Below are 13,798 nucleotides of genomic sequence, written 5' to 3'. Positions count from 1 at the left end.
AAGAAAGACTCCTAACTACTTGGTCCCAGAAGGACCTTCTTCAGGTTGAATGTTCACGTTGATCAAGTCCTCCAGCTCACGCATATTTTCCAGTAAAAATGCTATCGCGAGACGTTCTCCTTTGCCTTCCTCAGCATTTTGACAGTCGATGACTCTTTTCCCCACTTTCCCTTCCAATTCCAGCAAGCTGTACTCCAAGTATTCTAGCTTCTCACTAGCTTTGGTGCCATTCGTTGATTTGGTTGCTCGGTGGGAGGTTTCTCCACCAAGTCTGCAAGAGTGAAGGTATGTTTACCATACCGAAGTCAGGAACTTTGTCATTCATTTTCTGCAAAACAAAAGGGTTAAGACCTCACCCCCACCGGACTCGACTATTTAATACCAATAATCAACATAATAAGCATTTAGTTCTCCAAATAAATGCACAGAACATGTAGGTGTCCGTTTGGGTTTCAGGGAAACCCGCTGGACTTTGGACAAGGCTATCTTAATAAGTCATTATGCGGACAACATAACTGACTCGGCTAGGTTTGACCATGATGCATGTACAATTGAATAGAGTAAGGTTTCTATTGGGGTATTAGCCAGGTACCCTTGAGAGGACAACTCAAGAGGGAAAGGCGCGGAACCGTTGACTGCACCGCTGATCGACTGGTTTTACCGCGAATACGCCTTTGCCAAATTTAAAGGGTGATAATATTGGAAGGGCGCAACCACTCATTATAAGCGTTGCTATGGTATTTGTTTGGCATGAGTGGAATATGATGTTGAAGATGCAGTTTACAAGAATGAAACAAATTGACATGTATTTCCACGTTCATAAGATAAATGATTACAATAATTGCAGTAATTACAACAGTATTGAAATAAAGCAGTAAAGGAAAGCAGTTAAAGGAAAGAAAAGACATGAAGAGCCAAGTCAGTTTCGTAGTGAAAGAATAAAAGACAGTAAATAAAGCAATTAATGAGATAGTAAAGTCACAAGCAACATGCAATGGTAAAAGCCTAAAGAGTCCCCAACAGAGTCGCCATGCTGTCGACGCCCCCTTTTTCTATGGGTCGAAATTGGGTATACGACATTGGGAGGACAACTCTATTCCCTTTCGAGAATTGGGTTTAGAAGTTGAAGAGTCGTCACCTAATGATTATAGTGCATTAGGACACTTTTTAGAAGAGTTTAAGATGAAGAGACCAGAAATTAGGGTAAGGGCTAGAAATTATCTCGAGAGGAAGGTGTTAGGCACCTCTCAAGATCCACTAGTGTGGTCCCGGGCATGTTACAATTGTGACTTTACAAGTAAACAATCAAGGCTCAAATAAGGAGGGCTTCTCACATACGTTTTGCAAGTCGGTTGAAAGTTTGAAAATAAAGAAGGCAAAAATTTGAAGAAATGATTTTAGATAAGTTCTAAAAAAACAAAAGGGGAGGGGGTCCTAGGTTTGTGAACAATATGGATCACATCAATGCAATACCCAGTAATCACTCCTCAGAAGAGGGGCTACATGAGATATTAGCGCATCGGTCATCATCTCCATATTCTACCCTTCCCATCCCGTAAAGGTTATTTAAAATGCGTGATTTGGTCACGAAAGCTTATTGCATGCTATTACCCGTCCCATCCTATAAGTCCTAGAGGGTATTTAGGACCACTATTCCTACAAGGTAAGGACTAGGTTGAACCCTTAGGTTTAAAGGACAAAATGCTAAGCAACATACATAACAAGTAGGACTACACATAAAGGGAACACAAAGGAAAATAAAAAGCTCACAGATCCCTCCACAAGTAAACATGTAATCAACACGTCTCAAACACATTTAAGGTCTCAAAGATAGGAGTTTTCAGAAAACAGGAATAGATAACAACAGTTGAGTTTAGCGACAGATAAAAAAATCGTTAAAGCATGGTTTTTGAAAATCAAGTAGTGACAGTAGCTTAACGAGGTGCTGGACAAGTATTCAAAATAGCACGATTCTGGGCAGAGAATGGTAACCCAGTAGTTTGAAAACATAATAGAACAAGAATCAGAAAATCAGTGAGAGTAAATAGATCAACAACAACAACAACGACCCAGTATAATCCCACAAGTGGGGTCTGGGGAGGGTAATATGTACGCAGACCTTACCCCTACCCCGAAGGGTAGAGAGGCTGTTTCCAGGAGACCCTCGGCTCAAAAAAAGCAATAGGAGATAATATATTAGTACCATAAAAATGCGTAATAAAATAACAACAATATATAGGGGATACGAAATATGAAATACAAGATACGAAATACGAACTACGAATTAGATGGCTGGTATAGTACAACTAGAAGGTAAAGCCCTGCATCAATAGACGACCACTGACATTCCTAGTCTAACTCCTAACTAGATAGTCTCTCTCAGTTGTGCTGTAGAAATATTCACCCTCTCCCCTAACCTACAACCTTAATGCTCGACCTCCATAATTCCCTATCAAGGGCCATGTCCTCCGTAATCCTAAGTCGTGTCATGTCCTGTCTGATCACCTCTCCCCAATACTTCTTAGGTCTCCCTCTACCTCTCCGCGTGCCCACTACAGCCAGTCGCTCACACCTCCTCACCGGTGCATCAGTGCTCCTCCTCTGAATGTGCCCAAACCATCTGAGTCTTACTTCCCGCATCTTGTCCTCCATGGGGGCCACACCCACCTTCTCTCGAATATCTGCATTCCTAATCTTATCCATCCTTGTATGCCCGCACATCCACCTTAACATCCTCATCTCTGCTACTTTCATCTTCTGGGTGTGTAAGTTCTTTACCGGCCAACATTCAGTTCCATACAACATGGCAGGCCTAACTACTGCTCTATAAAACTTACCTTTTAGTAACGGTGGCACTTTCTTGTCACACAAAACTCCCGACGCTAACCTCCACTTCATCCACCCCACCCCTATACGGTGTGTGACATCCTCGTCAATCTCCCCGATCCCCTGAATAACCGATCCAAGGTACTTGAAACTATCTTTCTTGGGAATGACTTGAGAGTCAAGCCTCACTTCAACTCCCGCTTCCGTCGGCTCAACTCCAAATTTGCACTCGAGGTATTCCGTCTTCGTCCTACTCAACTTGAAACCTTTAGACTCAAGAGCATGTCTCCAAATCTCTAGCCTCTCGTTGACGCCGCCTCTTGTCTCGTCAATTAGAATAATGTCATCAGCAAATAGCATGCACCATGGAACCTCCCCTTGAATATGATGAGTCAGTGCATCCATCACTAGGGCAAATAGGAATGGGCTGAGCGCAGACCCTTGGTGCAATCCCGTAATAACTGGAAAGTGTTCAGAGTCGCCTCCTACTGTCCTAACCCGAGTCTTAGCTCCATCATACATGTCTTTAATCACCCTAATATAGTTACTCGGGACCCCTTTATCCTCTAAGCAGCTCCATAAGACCTTCCTAGGAACCTTATCGTACGCTTTCTCCAGATCAATAAACACCATGTGGAGATCCTTCTTCTTATCTCTGTACTGTTCCACCATCCTCCTAATAAGGTGGATAGCTTCTGTGGTAGATCGTCCCGGCATGAACCCGAACTGGTTGTCTGAAATAGACACCGTCCTTCGCACTCTCATTTCTACCACTCTCTCCCAAACTTTCATGGTATGACTTAGTAATTTGATGCCCCTATAGTTGTTACAGCTCTGGACATCACCTTTGTTCTTATACAACGGGACCATTGTACTCCACCTCCACTCTTCAGGCATTCTATTAGTCTTGAATATAACACTAAACAATGCAGTAAGCCATTCCAAGCCTGCTTGACCCACACACCTCCACAGTTCAACCGGAATCTCGTCTGGCCCGGTAGCTCTGCCCCTTCTCATCTTACGCATTGCCTCCATGACTTCATCGATCTCAATGTCCCTACAATTACTTACTTCATGGTGACTGTCGGCATTCCTCGATCCCCCAAGTATAATATCCTGATCCCCTTCTTCACTTAGAAGTTTATGAAAGTATGTCTGCCACCTCCTCTTAATCTGGTCATCTCCCATCAAAACTTTGCCGTCATCATCTTTTATGCACCTCACTTGGTCCAGATCCCGAGTTGTCCTCTCTCTCGCCTTAGCGAGTCGGAATAACTTCTTCTCCCCACCTTTGTTCCTTAGCTCCTCATACAGACGAGCAAAAGCTGTCGTTTTAGCCTCTGTCACTGCCATCTTCGCCTCCTTCCTAGCTACCTTATACCTTTGACTGTTCTCTCTCTTCTCCTCCTCGTCAGTGCTCCCTACTAACCTTAGGTAAGCCGCCTTCTTTGCTTCCACTTTACCTTGGACAACTGCATTCCACCACCAATCTCCTTTGTGTCCACCATAGTGTCCCGTAGATATCCCTAACACCTCTCTCGCCGCCTTTCTTATACAGTCCGCAGTCGTCGACCACATTGTGTTTGCGTCCCCACTACTTCTCCAAGCTCCCATTGCCGATAACCTTCCTTCCAACTCTTTAGCTTTATCCTTAGTTAAGGCGCCCCACCTAATCCTGGGGCGTCCTTGTACTGACCTCTTCTTCCTCCTTATCCTAATACAAATGTCCATCACCAAAAGCCTATGCTGCGTTGAGAGGGTCTCACCTGGGATAACCTTGCAGTCCTCGCACAACCTTCTGTCGCATCTCCTGAGGAGTAGATAGTCAATCTGAGTCTTCGCCACCGAACTTTGGTAAGTAACCAAATGTTCATCCCGCTTCGTAAAACTCGAGTTTGCAATGACTAGATCGAAAGCCTTGGCAAAGTCCAACAGCGCAATGCCCCCTCCGTTCCGCTCTCCGAAACCAAATCCGCCATGCACCTCAGTGTACCCACCTGCAGATAACCCAATATGACCATTGAAATCTCCTCCTATGAATAACCTCTCAGAAGGCGGTATACTACGAACAATCTCATCCAACCCCTCCCAAAATTGCCTTTTAATATCCTCATCCAAGCCTGCTTGTGGTGCGTACGCGCTAACGACATTTAAAGTACCCTCACCCACCACCAACTTTATAGTCATTAGCCTATCATTCACCCTCCTGACCTCTACCACGGACTCCCTAAGATGGCTATCTACCAGGATACCCACTCCATTCTTACCCCTCAGGACACCAGAGTACCACAACTTATACCCATCCACGTTTTTCGCCCTCGATCCGACCCACCTAGTTTCCTGGACACACGCTATATTAATCTTCCTCTTCTGCAGGATTTTCGCCAACTCTATGGATTTACTCGTTAGTGAACCTATGTTCCATGACCCGATTCTCAACCTATATGCTCCCTTGCCCCCTCTACCTACCCTGCCCCCTGAACCCCACCCCACACTCTGCCCCACCCGAGGACATGCCCTTATTCTATCATCCCAGACTGCAGCCACTACACCTACAACAATCTAGAGAAGTCTCGCTAGTGTACAACGTACACAAATCAAACTTGAAGGAAACACGTGGTAGCTAGTATCCTAGTTCAAAGGTTTAACTATTGCGAAGTAAAATAACAGTAATTTAGCTAACACCAAAAGGGAAACAGTAAAACAGGAGGTACCAATTCCCGATAACAAAACCTGTGGCTGATTTGCTGTGCTCGAATGTAGTTGTACGCTCCCGCCCACTTGCTGACACTCGCCCAGGTTGCTCTCCTTTGCCAGTGCTCGTGCGCCCAACTTGTCTCCAATACTCCGAGAATTCCTGAAAATACAGAAAATACCACGACCAAAAAACCAGAAGGAGCTATCACCGCTACCTCTTTGCATTAATGAATCAAGGACGGAGTCAAAATGTCGGCCGGAACAATTGAACAACGATCGGAAACTCGGAATCACCACCTTGAGGGAATGAAAATAGTTCCCGTTTTTTAAACACAGGTGGTTATAAGATAAGATAAACAGAAAAAAGGTTCACCGTCGTTTAACACTTCACTGCCGGATCACATCAAACAGATCTCTATCCAAAATAGTCAAAAAAGCATCGCACATACAGAAACAGATCAGATAGTATTTAGAACATGGTTGAGAAAAGAACTAGCAAACTTAATACTAGCTCAACCCCCTACTGCTACGCGGTAAATGAAGGTTAAGGCTTTAAACACCCTCTAGGTACCGCAATTCAGTATTGTGGAGGGCACAAGCAGAGGGATATTAAAGATTTCTACAATGTTAAGGTGAATTTTTGTTTTAATGATGAAATCCTTGAGAATTGTAAGAATAAACATCTAAGCCCTAAATAGATGCACAATTTCAAGATTTTTGTTTCTAGATAGAGCGAGAGTTTTTTTTTAAAAAAAAAAACAGAGTGAACTTCAGCAAGAATGGGAGCTGCAGAGTTCAAAATTATAAGAGGTTGATTGGTCTTAAACCGGTAAAACATGATTAATCGATTCTTATTAGGCCTGAAGTTTGTCTAGGCATCGTATGCGTTGCCTAATTACCTTAAAGGGGGGTGAACATGCATATTAATTCCAGTTTTAAAAGGACGCAGTTAACCAAACTTGTATTATTGGATTAAACATACTGGTGAGGCGTTCAACAATTGCAACTCAGAAAAAATAAAAACCCTAAGTAACAGTATGTCTAATGCACATAGAAGCTCCTAAAACATGGTCTCTAAATGCTAATGAGAATGCAGCAGTAATTTTATAATAGTTACTTATTGGTTATTAACTAATCATGATTACGAAATAAGTATAATAACAGACTGAAAGTAAAGAGCCTAAAGCAGGATTACTAATATGTGAGATGCATGTCCTATACATGATATCTATTGCGCAAGTAGGTAAATAAAGTCCTATAAACATGTGTTCTACCCATTACTTGAACTAAGCATGCATAACCCCTCCCATATTCACTATTCAACACCAATCATTCGTTTACAAATTATTACAAACCAAGGATAGCCGAATTACAGTAATAAAGAATAAAAATAAGAAATTATTCTATAGGGAGCCTTCAGCCAGGCCCAATCTTCCAACCTCACTCCTTTCGAGTATCACAGCCTTTGCCATGGTCTGGGTGCGGCAAAGCTCCCTAAGGCCCCATTGGCTCTCTGGCCAATACCAGCACCCAAACATTTACCAAAAAATGTTGAACAAGTGTAGTGTGGAATTACCAGCCTTGTGCATCAAAGTTCAGTGAGTACTCAGAGGTACCCAAAGCAATGCTTACACGAAGGGGGTAGAACCTAATCTCTAAGAGTAGTGAGAGTGCGTGATATAGTTTTAAGGAAATTGAGTTGAGAAAAAAATAGTTTAAAAATGATCCATATAGAATCAGTTCTTGAAAGAAAAACAATAGAAGAGTGTGACAGTTTTGTAAGAAGGTGAGTAGGACAATCTCAGAACTAGAATATCACACATAGTTCAGGGAAGCAAACACAAACAGGGGAAAGGGGAAATGGGGACAAGTAGTTCACATGTAAGAGCATAGTTGCACATACGTAGACATCAGAGAAAACATTTCGGAACTTAAACGGTCACAACACATTTCATCCCAAAGTGCTCATGGAAGAGGTTCAGGATTATTTAGTAGCTAGGAAGGGTAGTGAATATATGCTAATAATGTACTGGGGCTAGGGGTAAGGAAGAACTGTATTAAACAAGTAAGGGAAGCAGTAGACATGCTGAATTAAGGGAAGAGTAATCACATCAATGATCTAGCAAAGAGGCACGCTAATTGCAATGAAAGCAGCAGAACCATAAGTAGAAGCATAAAAGAAATAAGAGAAAGTGCAATATGCATAAAATCACGTTGTTTTGGAAGCTGTAAATCAAATAACAGACATACCAGTCAAGAGTGGGATAATAGATCAGTAGTGTGCAGGGAAGTAGAGCAGTAGTGTGCAGACCAAGAGAGAAGCAATGTATAGAGCAATAAAATAGTAGAGTAACAAGTTACTCAGTCTTGGCTTTTAGCCGACTAGGTAACCAGTAGTCAATAAGAGAAGCGAGCGAGAATGTGTAGGAAAGTAAGAGAGAATAGTGAGTATGTTTGTGTGTGTAAGAGAGAGTTCAGAACAGTGTGGTTGTTCGTCTGTTATGCAAAACAGAGGGTAGAGTATTTATAGTTTTGAAAACAAGTAAAGAATAGGGTAACAAGTACACAATTATAGAAGCAATACCAATTGGAATCAATCATAGGACCAAACTCCTTTTAATTAGGGAGTCATGATTCAAATGGGTACAAGTTATATCAGATAAGGAAAGAATCACTTAGACTACTGAATCTACCATAATAGGAGCAGTAAAGCATGTAACATGTAATAAGGGCCAAATACGTAATATTTCAAGTAAGGAAAATATATACTAAATATTTGAAAGTATGTTTATGCGCATAAATATGGTAAAAATATAAATTAACTCTGAAAATTAGTCAAAGAGTCACGGATGAGCACAAATAAGGAAGTGATTCAAAATCAGTAAAAAACTTCTAATGAAAACATATACAAAATCAGGGATTTGAAGAGATGCACAGAATCAGCAGAATATTTGGTAAACAATGAATAATTAGACCTATTAAACACAATAGGCACGACAATCAGAGAACCCTAAGCAAGAAATCACAAAAACAGTAGAAGGTTGGAACCCTAACAACAAAATTAAAGCATAGAACTCGGAGAATAACCCAGAAGATCACACAAACAAGCAAATAATATAAACATAAACATATAGTACTCAAAATTAGAAGATAAAGTGATTTCGAAAAGGGGTTCAGAAACCCTAGTTTGAAAAAAAGGGAACAAAACGTTTAAAACTTGAGCAATCGTAAAGATCGAGTAGAGAGTAGTGTAAAACATAAAGGTATGAGTTAAAATCGTTTAAAAAATACAGAGATTTAAGAGGTCTGGGTAGAGATTAGGGTTTCATAAGAAACCAGTGAGAAGTAGGACAAACCTGGCTGTGAAACTCAGCAATAATGGTGTTCATAGCACCATCGGACCAAAACCTATCGGAGAAAGGCCGAAGACAAATCAGGCAAAGCTTTCAGTGACCATATCGTATGGTGGAGGCTCCTGGGGTCTCCAGGATAGAGGGAATCAACGAGATAAGGTTTCACGACGGCTGGTGGTCGAAAGAGGTGAGGTTGGAGGTGGCCGGATAGATGGTGAAGTCCATTGGAGAAGAACCAGAAGGTTCTAGAGAGAAGGAGGAGAGGAATAGACCAAGTAGAGAGAGAGACCGGTCTCGATGAAATGAGGGGTCAGGGGGTAGTTAGAATTTAATTAAGGAAACGAAATCTGGGCCGTTGATCTCATTTGATCAACGGCTCAGATTAAATCGAAGCTGGGCCGAGTTATTCGGAGATTGGGCTAGGCGGATTTGGATTGGGTACTGGGTTAATTAAAAATCTGATGGGGTGGGTTACAATTGGGGCTAAAATTGCAATAATAATAGGTTAGGTATTAAATAACCAATTTCTCCCTCTTAATTTTATAAAAATAATGGAAATGATTTAAAAAAAAAATTAAAAGTACTGAAACCATTAGTAATACAAAAATACTGGAACTGATTTTGCAGTTATAAAAATACTATTAATCGAAACATGGGCTATAATTGCAATTATATGCAAATTAGCTTTAAAAATACCAAATAAATTTGTAAAAATATGCAAACATCACCTTAATTATATTTTGGTATAAATATGAGAAATAAATAAATTATTCACCAAAATGATAATTTTGGGAATAATTATTGGATTTTGCACTGCTAAAATAGACAATAAATTGGTTTTGAAAAATCCTTAAAAAATTTGGGAAAAATACCAAAATACTTGGGCATGCTTATGTATGCACATATATGTTATTTTGAAAGTATTTTGAGTGTAAAAAAATACTTAGGGAAAAATTGGGTATCAACAATTGTTATTTGCCTCCACTTCTCGTGCTTGTATCTGCAACGGAGTTAATAGCCCTGGACGTATGTTGATCTCCGCGAATTTGACAAATTCCCCATGTCGATGGAAATTTGATAACTTGATGCAAGGTTGAAGGAATAGCATCCATTTCATGGATCCATGGTCTCCCCAGAATCATGTTGTAAGTCATCTCCATGTCTACTACCTCGAACTTTGTATCTTTGACGACCCCTTCAGCAAAAGTGGTGAGTATTACCTCTCCTTTTGTGACGACACTGGAATTATCAAATCCAGATAGAGTATGCGCCTTTGGTATTACTCCATCTTCAGCTTGTATCTTACGTAGCACTCTTAGCAAAATAATATTCACGGAACTACCTGGATCAATCAAAACACGTTTCACATTAGTATCATGCACAATTAAAGATATTACCAGTGCATCGTTATGAAGGATTAATACGCCATCTGTATCTGCATCATTGAATGTAATATTGCCTTCTTCTAGAACATGTCGCACCCGTTTCCCTTGGGTAATAGTTACTTTGGAAGTTTTGTTAGCTGCAGTATATGACAAACCATTGATATCTTCACCCCCACTTATAACGTTAACAGTTCTTTTGGGAGAAGGTGGTTTTGGAGGCTCCTGCATGTTCTTCATGTAAGCTTGCTTGCCTTTCTCGCTGAACAACTCAGTAAGATATCCTTGTTTCAATAAATGATCAACTTTACTTTGTAAAAATCTACAATCTGCTGTTTTATGCCCGTGATCATTATGGAACTCGCACCAATGGTCAGGGTTGCGCCTGTTTGGATTCGATCTCATTTCTTTTGGCCATCGAACCTTATCTTCCATGCTTTTCAAAACAGCTACGAGCTCGGAGCTGCTGACGTTGAAGCTGTAACCTCCGAATCTTGCTTTTAAATTTCTATCATCATCCCGTGACTCATAGTTGTTTCGCTCGTTCCTAAATCTTGATGAAGAACCTGATTCTCTGTTTCTTGACCTGTGATCATACCTTTGATTATCCTGTTTTGATCGTGATTCTTTTCCTGTAGGTCCCATATAGGGCTCATACCTATTTTTACCGGATCTTTTTTCGTTCTCTGCTCGTCTTAAACGTATACTTTCTTCTTTTTGAGATCGGGAAACAGTATCTTCCTCAATCCTCAACTTCGTGCTATACCTGTTATAAACATCATTCCACGTTGTAGCTGGGAATTCTCGAAGGCTTTCCTTGAGTCTCCTTGTAGCTTCCGAGCTTTTTTCATTCAAATTGCCTGTGAAAGCTATAGCTGCCCAGTTATCAGGTACACGCGGCAATGTCATTCTTTCACGTTGAAATCTGTCCACGAATTCTCTAAGCAATTCTGAATCTCCTTGCTTAATTTTGAAAATATCCTCCATTCTTTTTTCCACTTTTTGGGCTCCCGAGTGTGCTTTGATGAAAGAATCTGCAAGCTCAGCAAAAGAGTTTATAGAATTTTCAGGTAAAAGGGAATACCATGTTAGTGCTCCTTTGGTGAGTGTTTCACCAAAGTTCTTGACTAATACCAATTCGATCTCCTGCTTAGTCAAATCATTGCCTTTTACGCCCGTTGTGAATGCAGTCACGTGGTCTCGTGGGTCTGTTGTTCCATCATACTTTGGAATATCAGACATTTTGAACTTTTTTGGAATTGGGAGTGGGGCAACACTTGGCTTCCGGGGTTGTTGCGAATATCTGTTCATGTCTACCCCTTTGATTATGGGCGGCACCGCGGGTATCTTCTCTATGCGTTCACTTTGCTCCTTGAGCTGTCTCTGCAAGGTTAGTACTAAATTTTGTAAATCAGAATTAATTACATTACTTGGTTCTCTCTCTTGCGGTTTACTGGGAGTTCCACTTTTGCCTGAGTTAACAAGCCCGGAACGAGGGTTTTCTATAGTGTTAATATTTGGAGAATGTGTGGGTGTTGCAACAGGTAACTGGTTAACAAGCGCCTCAACAACTTTGTTGACCTGAGCAGTAATTAATTTCTGCAAAGCTTCATCAACAGCTTCAGCATTTTCAAATTGAGCATACTCGTTTATTTGAGATCCATCAGGAGTACCCTCACGAGATTGTCGTGGAGAGTCCTACGGAGTTGGAACTTTCATGTTAATATTCTGTGGGCCTCCCTGACTTTGTTGGTTCTCTTGGTTTCCTGGGGTGTTGTCATTGTTATTCGACATAATTGATGTAACAAGGAAGGTCAAGTGAAAAGAAAATAGATTATCAGATTCCCGGTAACGGAACCAATTTGATTAACTAAAAGATAGAATTTCAGTCAAAGCTAGAATTTAGAAGAACGCGGGTTACTGATAATCAAAAGAATATGTAGAAGAGAGTAATTTGGAGTAACCAGAGTGTATTTCAGGAGAAAAACAAGTGAATCAAAGTATATTCCAATTGTATCTTGTCTTTACAAGTGACCAGATACCTCCCTTTTATAGGTATCTTGAAGATATGCGTTTCCTCCAAATCATAATGAGGTTATTATGAATAATTAAAGATATTGAATGCTACGTTACACAATCATTGTAATCAATACAAATTCTCTAACGTATCCAGTATTTAATGCCTGTCGAATTCCGTATCTGCGCTCTTTATTATGGTCAAATCCGTTCCTTTTGATAAATGATTTAAATAGATACGGGCGCTGAATCCTTCAAATGTCCTCCCGTGCCTTTTCCTTTGCCTTTGCTCGTTTCTACTGCTGCCCATGCCTCTTGACTAATTATAATTCTTTGACTATTTGACCAGTCCATGTGTCTCAACATGTCACTTGCATATATAAATGCAATTTTTCCCAAATACATACACCGAGAAAGGATAAAACTCCTAACTATCACAATATGCCAGAGGAGGAAGGGCTGAAGCTCATAACTATCAACACTATATGAGAAATGCATAAGTGAAACCAATGCCTTTAATATCTTGATTTTCACTCCATGAGTATGTCTTCTGTGCAAGAGTGCGCGTGCACATATATCGCTCCATTTTTATTTATTTTTAATACAGTAAAGTAATTTATTGATGATTAGTTACCTCTAAGGAGGTACATCGAAAGTACAAAAGATGTAGCCAACTGAACCATTAGAGTCCGAAACCAAAATGACAACTTTTTGGACTCAAAATATGTTTCTACAATTTTTTTTTAAAAATATATTTTTTTTACCTAAAACGCATTATTATACTGCATTTTACTTTAACGGAATTTTAGCCGGTAAAGTTTTTACATCATGCATGCTTGGTCCCAAAGAATGGAAGAAAACAAGCATCTTGTAAAACGAATTATACAGCGGGTAAAAGCCTTGGTGCTATTCCTGTCTTTTTCATTTCTCAAGGTCCCCCCTCCCCCACCTATACTTTCATGCTTAGATTTTTCTTTTCCTTTTTATATCTTCTTTTACGAATTTTAAGGTACTCTTATTTGTTTTTCCACTGTCGCTTTCTCTACATCATTTAGATAATAAAATTACATTTCACTGCTCAATCTTATTAACTTAAAATGGGAGATTTTATTCATCTTCTTACTAGCTTACAACCAAGATGTATTTTGATTTAGTGACTTGATTTTTACTAATGAGGCAATGTTAATAATCAGTGGTGGTTTTTCAAAATTAATTATCACTAAATTCACGTGAACCTTCTTCAAGAAAATTCATAAAAGTAACAAGACTTTCATTTATTCATGACCCATTATACATTTAGTAAACATTGTAAAAGCAAAATCATAGATAATCCAAAGATACGTTATACAACAAACAAATAAATTAAATCACTGAAGAATTAATGTTTTTAGGGACTCTCAAAATTAATAAGTTTTATATATTCTAAGATTAATCGAATCAACACTTGGGCATATCTGGAGGTGGAGGCAGAAGTTTCTGATCCAAGCCTTTTCCATCCTAAACAATGAATGCCATATCCATTCC

The sequence above is a fragment of the Nicotiana sylvestris genome, chromosome 2 (genome assembly GCF_000393655.2).
Source record: "Nicotiana sylvestris chromosome 2, ASM39365v2, whole genome shotgun sequence".
Lineage (NCBI taxonomy): Eukaryota > Viridiplantae > Streptophyta > Magnoliopsida > Solanales > Solanaceae > Nicotiana > Nicotiana sylvestris.
Note: the sequence above shows the minus strand (reverse complement) of the source record.